This window comes from Dermacentor andersoni, chromosome 2, assembly GCF_023375885.2.
Source record: "Dermacentor andersoni chromosome 2, qqDerAnde1_hic_scaffold, whole genome shotgun sequence".
In the NCBI taxonomy this organism is placed as follows: Eukaryota; Metazoa; Arthropoda; class Arachnida; order Ixodida; family Ixodidae; genus Dermacentor; species Dermacentor andersoni.
Genome location: NC_092815.1, coordinates 48,627,321 through 48,634,521, shown reverse-complemented (window position 1 = coordinate 48,634,521; position 7,201 = coordinate 48,627,321).

Here is a 7,201-nt window from a genome sequence, read left to right as displayed (position 1 = left end):
GGGTAGTCATCGTCACGTCGAGATTTTCGTTGTCATAGGTCGACGGTTGTAAAGGAACGGGCGAGCTGACTGTATTCCTCGGCGCGGCGGGCGGCTTCAGAGATGGGCGTACATTCGAATGAGTCGGGTCTTTACGGAAGATTGATATCGAGTGCAGTCGAAGGTTCGTGGCCATAAAGAGAAAGAATGACGAAAAGTTTGTGGTTGCCTGTGGTGCAGTGTTGTTGGCGTACACGTGGTAAATGGCAAAATAAGGTCCCAATCAGTGGGATCAGAGGTGACGTATTTGGAGAGCATGTCACCAAGGGTGTGGTTAAATCATTCCGTCAAACCATAAGTTTGAGCATGGCAGGCGGTGGTGGTGCGATCAACGATGCGACATTCAGCAAGGAGAGCGTTTGCGACTTCGGAGAGGACGACACGTCTTCTATCGCTCGGAAGTTCGCGAGGTGCGCTGGGATGGAGAATAAAGTTTTTCAGGAGGAAGGATGCTATATCAAGAGCTGTGGCAGCAGGCGGAGCAGCTGTTTCCCCGTATCGCGTCAAGTGGTCGATGGCGATGACTGTCGAACGGTTTCCGGAAGCCGTGCTCGAAAGGGGTCCGTGCAGGACAATGCCTATGCGATTGAAGGGTTTGGCAGGGCACGGGATTGGCTGGAGTGTACCAGAGACATGCTGAGCAGGAACCTTGCGGCGTTGGCACTGAGGGCAGGATCGAATGTACTTGCACACAAATGTGTACATGCTTCGCCAATAAAACCTGGAGCGGAGACCGGTGTACGTCTTAGAGACACCCACATGTGCACACTTTGGATCAGTGTGGAAGGCAGAACATATTTCACCACGAAGATGTCGACGTATGACAAGGAAGCACCTGCGAGCACCAGAGACGTGATTCCGGCGATAGAGAAGGCCATCCCGAATTTGAAAAGTGAGAAGCTTGACGGCGCAAACCTCAAGAAGGTGGCGGAAGAGTCGACGTGTTTCAGAGGAAGCGGAAAAGAGCTTTAATCCAGGCTTCTTTGCGGTGATCCGAAGCCATGTCGCAGCCCACTGGGAACGAAAGTACTTCGTCAACGGCAGACAAACAGGCAGCGCTTTCGGTTGACACGGGTGAGCGGGAAAGCGCATCGGCATCGGTGTGGCGGCGGTCAGGCCTGTAGACAACGGGCACGTCAAAATCTTGCGATCGCAAAGCCCAGCGAGCTAATCGGCCTGATGGATCCTTCAACGCGGACAACCAACACAGTGGATGGTGGTCTGTAATTACGTAGAAGGGGCGGCCATCGAGGTAGGGTAGAAATTTACCAAGTGCCCAGATTATGGCCCAGCTAATCGGCCATGTCCTTGGTTAACCTCCTTACCTTTCCCTCATCGTTTCACCCTCTCTCTCTCTCATTTGCTTTTATCCCAAGACGCACTGATCAGTTAACCTCACAATTTTTGCCCTGTATGCAGAATGTCCGTATTTAGCTTTTGAACGCTAAACACTGCCATGCTATATTTGTTTTTCTACTTTAGTCTTTGGAATCTTTCAGCTTGTTCTTTCTTTCCTCTTTCGTTCCCTTCTTCCTATTTTCTGTCTTTATGTTTCTATCTCCTTCGCGAATAGTTGGCAGGCGTTGTGTCCCTTTTGATCGACGCCGGTTGTCACCCCCTTCATTCCTTTTTGTTGTTTTTGCGTATATTTGTACATATTTGTACATACATTTTAAAGAAATAATAATGATCGTGCAACTCCTGTGAGGTAGTCGTTAGGGTTTCATTGACTATAATCGCAGGCTGGGAATAGATTACGAACCCTTTACAAATATATAATGAAAACTTCCACGACTAATGCTCTCTATCAAATATACAGCGTGTTTAAGACTAACATTCGAAAGTTTTTGTTTATTTTTGTGTAATTAACAAGATGAGATAATTAATAGGCTTTCTCTGGATTCATTTCATTACAACGGCACGCAGGTAGTAATTATACCAATAAATAAAAAAAGACTTTTTCACCCAAAGAGTCCCACAATCGATTATAATGCAAGTATTAGCGCTTATTTGACGACGATTTTCATAGTTGCAAGAAGCTCGCGCTGCTAATTTTTTCCGAAGTAAAGAACTACAGCTAATTTCAGCGAGAAGACCAAGAAATAAATGTCGAACGGCGCAACATTCACTACCAAAGCCGGCGCATATAAGCGACTGTTTTCCTATCACCGTCGGTTGACTACAAGCGAACATTTCAGGAATCCGCGATCTCTGCTTCATGTTCGCCCGCTCATGGAGGCATTTACGTCACTCATGAGCAAGTCTTCAGCAACTGTGTTTATGTTTCCTGGGCGAAATTTACGGCATTTTTTCTTGCACAGAAGTTAGCAAGGTCACCTTTACGCAAAGTCTCGGTTGAGCCAAACTTGAAGTCTGACATTGATATCAATCGCCTGGCTGTCAGTCAAAATATAAAGTAGTTTAAATTTAATAATTCTTTTACTAATTATTACCTCTAGTATGGTGGAATTATACCCAAGAAAATTTCTCAGTTATCACATCTCCTCTTTTTTTAAGGTACATTCGGAGCGCATTTTTAAAGCCCATATGTGTGCATGTACTATCACTCCACTAATATAGCAGGAAATGAATTTTTCTAGCTTACAGTTCCACCGCTAGTACAATATACCAAAATCGGTACTTTCGCATTCTAATCCCTACAGGACTTGTCTGGAAGGATTTGTGATTGAGTTTCTAAATTACAGTAACATTACATAAAAAAATTGACCACCCTTCCACTACCGTGAAGAGGGGTGCAAGGGTAGCTCGTGATATGCGGCTCTTCGTTGTCGTAACGCCTGGCTTCGCGCTTTCTCACGGCGAGGTCGGCACGTCGATGACGACCCCTTTCTCGAGCGAGTTCCCGGCGGCGTTCTTCAAACGCTGAATGTTCTTCGGTCGAACGCCCGACGCGCGACCCGCTCCCGCTGCCCTTCCTTCAACGCATTCTGCTCTTCGGCAGAACAAACCAAACGCGACCTCCCCATTTGACTACCGGGCCTGAACAGGCGGTAAACAGCGGGCGCGAAGCGAACAAACACGCGATCACACACTTTCACTCCTCCGGAGGGAGGCGACGCCTGTGACCGACTCGCGCTGTGCGCTGCGTCTATTTCTTCATGCATATAAAACACCGCTTTAAAGGTCGCGTATGATGAGCCGACAGTGGCTGAATCATTTAATTATGGGGTTTTACGTGCCAAAACCACTTTCTGATTATGAGGCACGCCGTAGTGGAGGACTCTGGAAATTTCGACCACCTGGGGTTCTTTAACGTGAACCTAAATCTAAGTACACGGGTGCTTTCGCATTTCGCCCCCATCGAAATGCGGCCGCCGTGGCCGGGATTCGATCCCGCGACCTCGTGCTCAGCAGCCCAACACCATAGCCACTGAGCAACCACGGCGGGTAGTGGCTGAATCCAATAAAGAAAGAAAAAAAACCGACAGTAGCTGAATCCAGTTGAACTCGTGAATCAATTAGTTTTTCTCAGAGATGTAGATGACACCTCTCTAAGAACTATGATTCAACAGAGGCTAGGTGAAGTGCTACCGGAATTTGTTGTGTCCTCGGTGTGACAGCAAGTGCCAGTCCGGGGATATCTAAAAGAAGTGGTGTCACTTTTCGGCCTCTTATCGGTGCGCTTTTCTTTGCAATATTTGACCGAGGTGTCCCACAAAAAACTGTACAAAGACCTTGTTGATGTGTTATTTCCTGTGTCATTGAACCGTGAGTTATACTGTGCAGGCAAAGGAAAATATTTTTTTGCAACGAGTTACAGAAATGCTCGTTGGGCCAGAGGTTAGAACCTTTTTTTAAAGCTGCACACGTGAACCTTACCCGTTAAAACATGGTTAGAAGATAGGGGTTTGTTTGTTGCGTGGGGCAGTACGTCATTGTTTATTATGCAAAAAACCAGAGACAATTGAGCATGTGTTTTTAGATTGTTGGGGTGGGGTGTTCTTCCGGTACATTTTACAGATAACCTTGAAAACTTAGTTGCCATTAAGTCCGCCTGTAATCCGTTATTTCACGGTCGAAAACGACGATGGCGTGCCTTTTGATCTGGTTATGCTCCTGAGCCTGCACTGCATATCGCGAACTCGCACTGCTGTACACAACGCAGATATCGACGCTAGACCTGTTCACGAATATTTTTGCGAATCTGTGTCCCATTTTGTCGAATTGCTGAGGGTGCAGACGTATGTCCCGGAGTGGGTTCCAAGATTCTAAATGTTGTTGCACATGCCGAAATACTGATGACTTGTAGTCAGAAAACAGCTGATGGTTCTCCGTACTATGATCTTGTTATTCTGTTCTGGGCACGTAAACTCTGTGTCAAGGAAGGCAATAAAACAAAGACAGTGGTTGAATCGGTTAGCATGGTGGTGCCGTTATCGGACACGCACTTTTTTCCCCCGGCTTGTGTGTGTTTGTGTGTGTGTGCTTTTTTTTTTTTTTTGTGCTCAGCAACACCAACACCATCGCCGACACGATTGAGGTAATAAGAGCTTCGCTTAAAAACGCAATATCAACTGTCGCTTCAGTCGGTGGTATCTGTAGCAATTAGCTCATTTAAACTTGCATTTAAACTTGCATGGTACACCTAACATGAAAAGGCCAGCGCCATCTGATGTGCAAAAAGCGCAACAAGAGAAAATATGCGATTTCAATTTTTTAGAACGTCATTTTGCGTCGCCAAATTCAGCAATCGTCGTGATCGTTCTTAAACTGTGGCTAAGCGCACCTTCTCGCTCAAGTTGGCATGACCTTCGCTCAATCTAAATTTTAGCACGAAGGTCAAGACGGGCTTCAAGCGAACTCAAGCATAGCGTCAACGATGGCATCGGAGAAGTATACTTCAGCAGAGCGGGCGCGTGTGCGATCGAAATATTGCACAATGACACCGACAGCGGCATTGGCATACGCGTCCGAAAGTGTACTTTCGCCAACAGGAAACGCAAAAAAGAATTGTGGGCGATTTGTTTCGTCGTACACTTCTGACTACCTTGCGCTCAAAGGTAAAATTTTAATGCAGTGACGCGGCATGAAATAGCGCCATCATTGCAGCATTTCAATGTGACGACGTCCACGATTTGTAATGACAGCACCTGTCTAACCCCGATGAGAGAGAGAGGAAAAACACCAAAACTGATAGTTACAGTGACGAATAGCGACGAAAGCAAATGTGAGTAAACTGACAAAAGACATTCTGATCGTTTAATTAACACGCTGAAACTAAGCAAGAAAATAAATACTATCATGTCGTCTATTTAAGTACCTTACAGAAACTAAGTGAAGTACACCTGTAGCGGCGTCTTTTTATTAGAATTATGTCCTACACTTTATGTGACCTGCGGTGTCTTCGTTGGAGAAACATGATCTCAGACCATCGCCATAGCAGACATGCATGTGTAAAAAAAAAAATTGAAGCACAGTCTTATCAGGTGAGCTTGCGTTGTTAAAAAGTGTGTGATATTTTAAAAGTTTCTTATTTGTGCAATGTGCTCGCAGTTCTAAACGTGTTTTATTCCAGCATATAAAAGAAAACGAGGAAGAAACGTGCGCAGCTGGCACTAGTGGTGCAAGGCTGGAGTCAACCGCGAAGCTTGTGATCACCTAGCTTTTACGTGGCTTGCCTAAGTTGTTTCTAGGTTTTTCGATGTTATGCTACGTTTTCCTAAATTATTGGTAGGCTTGGCTTAGTCGTTTCTAGGATTTGCGAAGTTATGGTAGGCTTAGCTAAGATTTTTCTAGGTTTTGCGAGGTTATGCTAGGTTTTGCTAAGTTGTTGTCTTGGCGGGCTTAACGTTGGAAGTTTCCGAGCAGTCGCAGGCGGGATCGCTTTCTCGGCGACGTCGACCATTCAGGTATACCGACTCTCGCGTTCCCTGGGGATCCTGGACTCGCGATTCTCAACTCGGCGTCGCCTCTTCTCAGCCGCAGCTTCAGTGCAGTTTTCTGGATCAGCTTCGTTCGCGATCTTTCCCGAATACACTACTTAGTGAAAGACACCCGCCTCCTCTGCAAGCTGTCAACCATACCTTATTTTCATCACAAGCGTTGATAAACCTACAGAAAGCCTAGTTGACTTGTCGAGGTCGTGTCACAAACTAGAGTCCTTCGTAATCTATTCCATCATGCGACTACGCGCAGCGTAGCTTTCCTGCGCTTCAGTTGACCAAACGCTGAACATCGCTGCTCCTTTTACACTGACAGCACGGAAGCCCTTTTCGTCTAATCCCCGCGCACGCATGGCATCTGTTTTTTCCGTGTTTCTGCTGAGCAGGTGTGCAACGTTGTCCTGTGCCTCACGAGGCAGCTCCATCCAGTAGTGCACCAGGAGCCACTCGTTGTCGTCCAGCCTGTGCGCTCACTTCACTAGAGTACAGCAGCTGTCGGAAGCAAGCCATACAGTTTGCATATCAACCTCAGCTTGTGCACTCTCCAAGCTTCCGAGATCTAAAGGGAAATGGGAAGCGAGTTGTTAATCACCGTAGCTGTAGTCACAGCTCTTATACCAGGTAAGCGTAAATTAGTTTCCCATGGAAAACTGCTTATGCCACGGGAGGAGGCGCTGTTGAAATTCGACCAACTTTGCAGTGTATATAACAAACAACTGACAACTTCAAAATTCGTAAAATTTCTACAGACAAGATAGCGAAGAGGGAATCTCGAGCTGTAAAGAGGTAATTGCACGCATTAGGAGAAACTGGCAAGCAACGCATTGCTTTTAATAACACCGACTTTTTCAAAGACATTGCTGTTGCCTATTTCGCATGCACGGCTGGCTTGTCTGTATAATGTTGCTCAAACCAAGCACACCTCTATTGCCCTTTCACGGACTTCAAAGGATGCTGTGGGAGACCGACGAGTGAAACGTTTTCGCGAACAGAATTTAATCTTTGTAAAAATTGACGCAAGATCTGTAAAATCTCAGAACCAGTTCCCAAAACCGTAAACTTCAAGGAACATCCTATACAGCTGGCAGATATGAAAGCTAAACTCCAGCAATGGTCTCCTATAGAAGTGTTTCTGTTCCGTCGTCATTTTACGAACGCCCTTGCTGTCTGTATACCAGCACAAAGCACGCGCTTTCACACGGAACAATAATTTGAAATCAAGCGTTTCCGAACTGTTCTGTTGCAATGCTTCATCATTC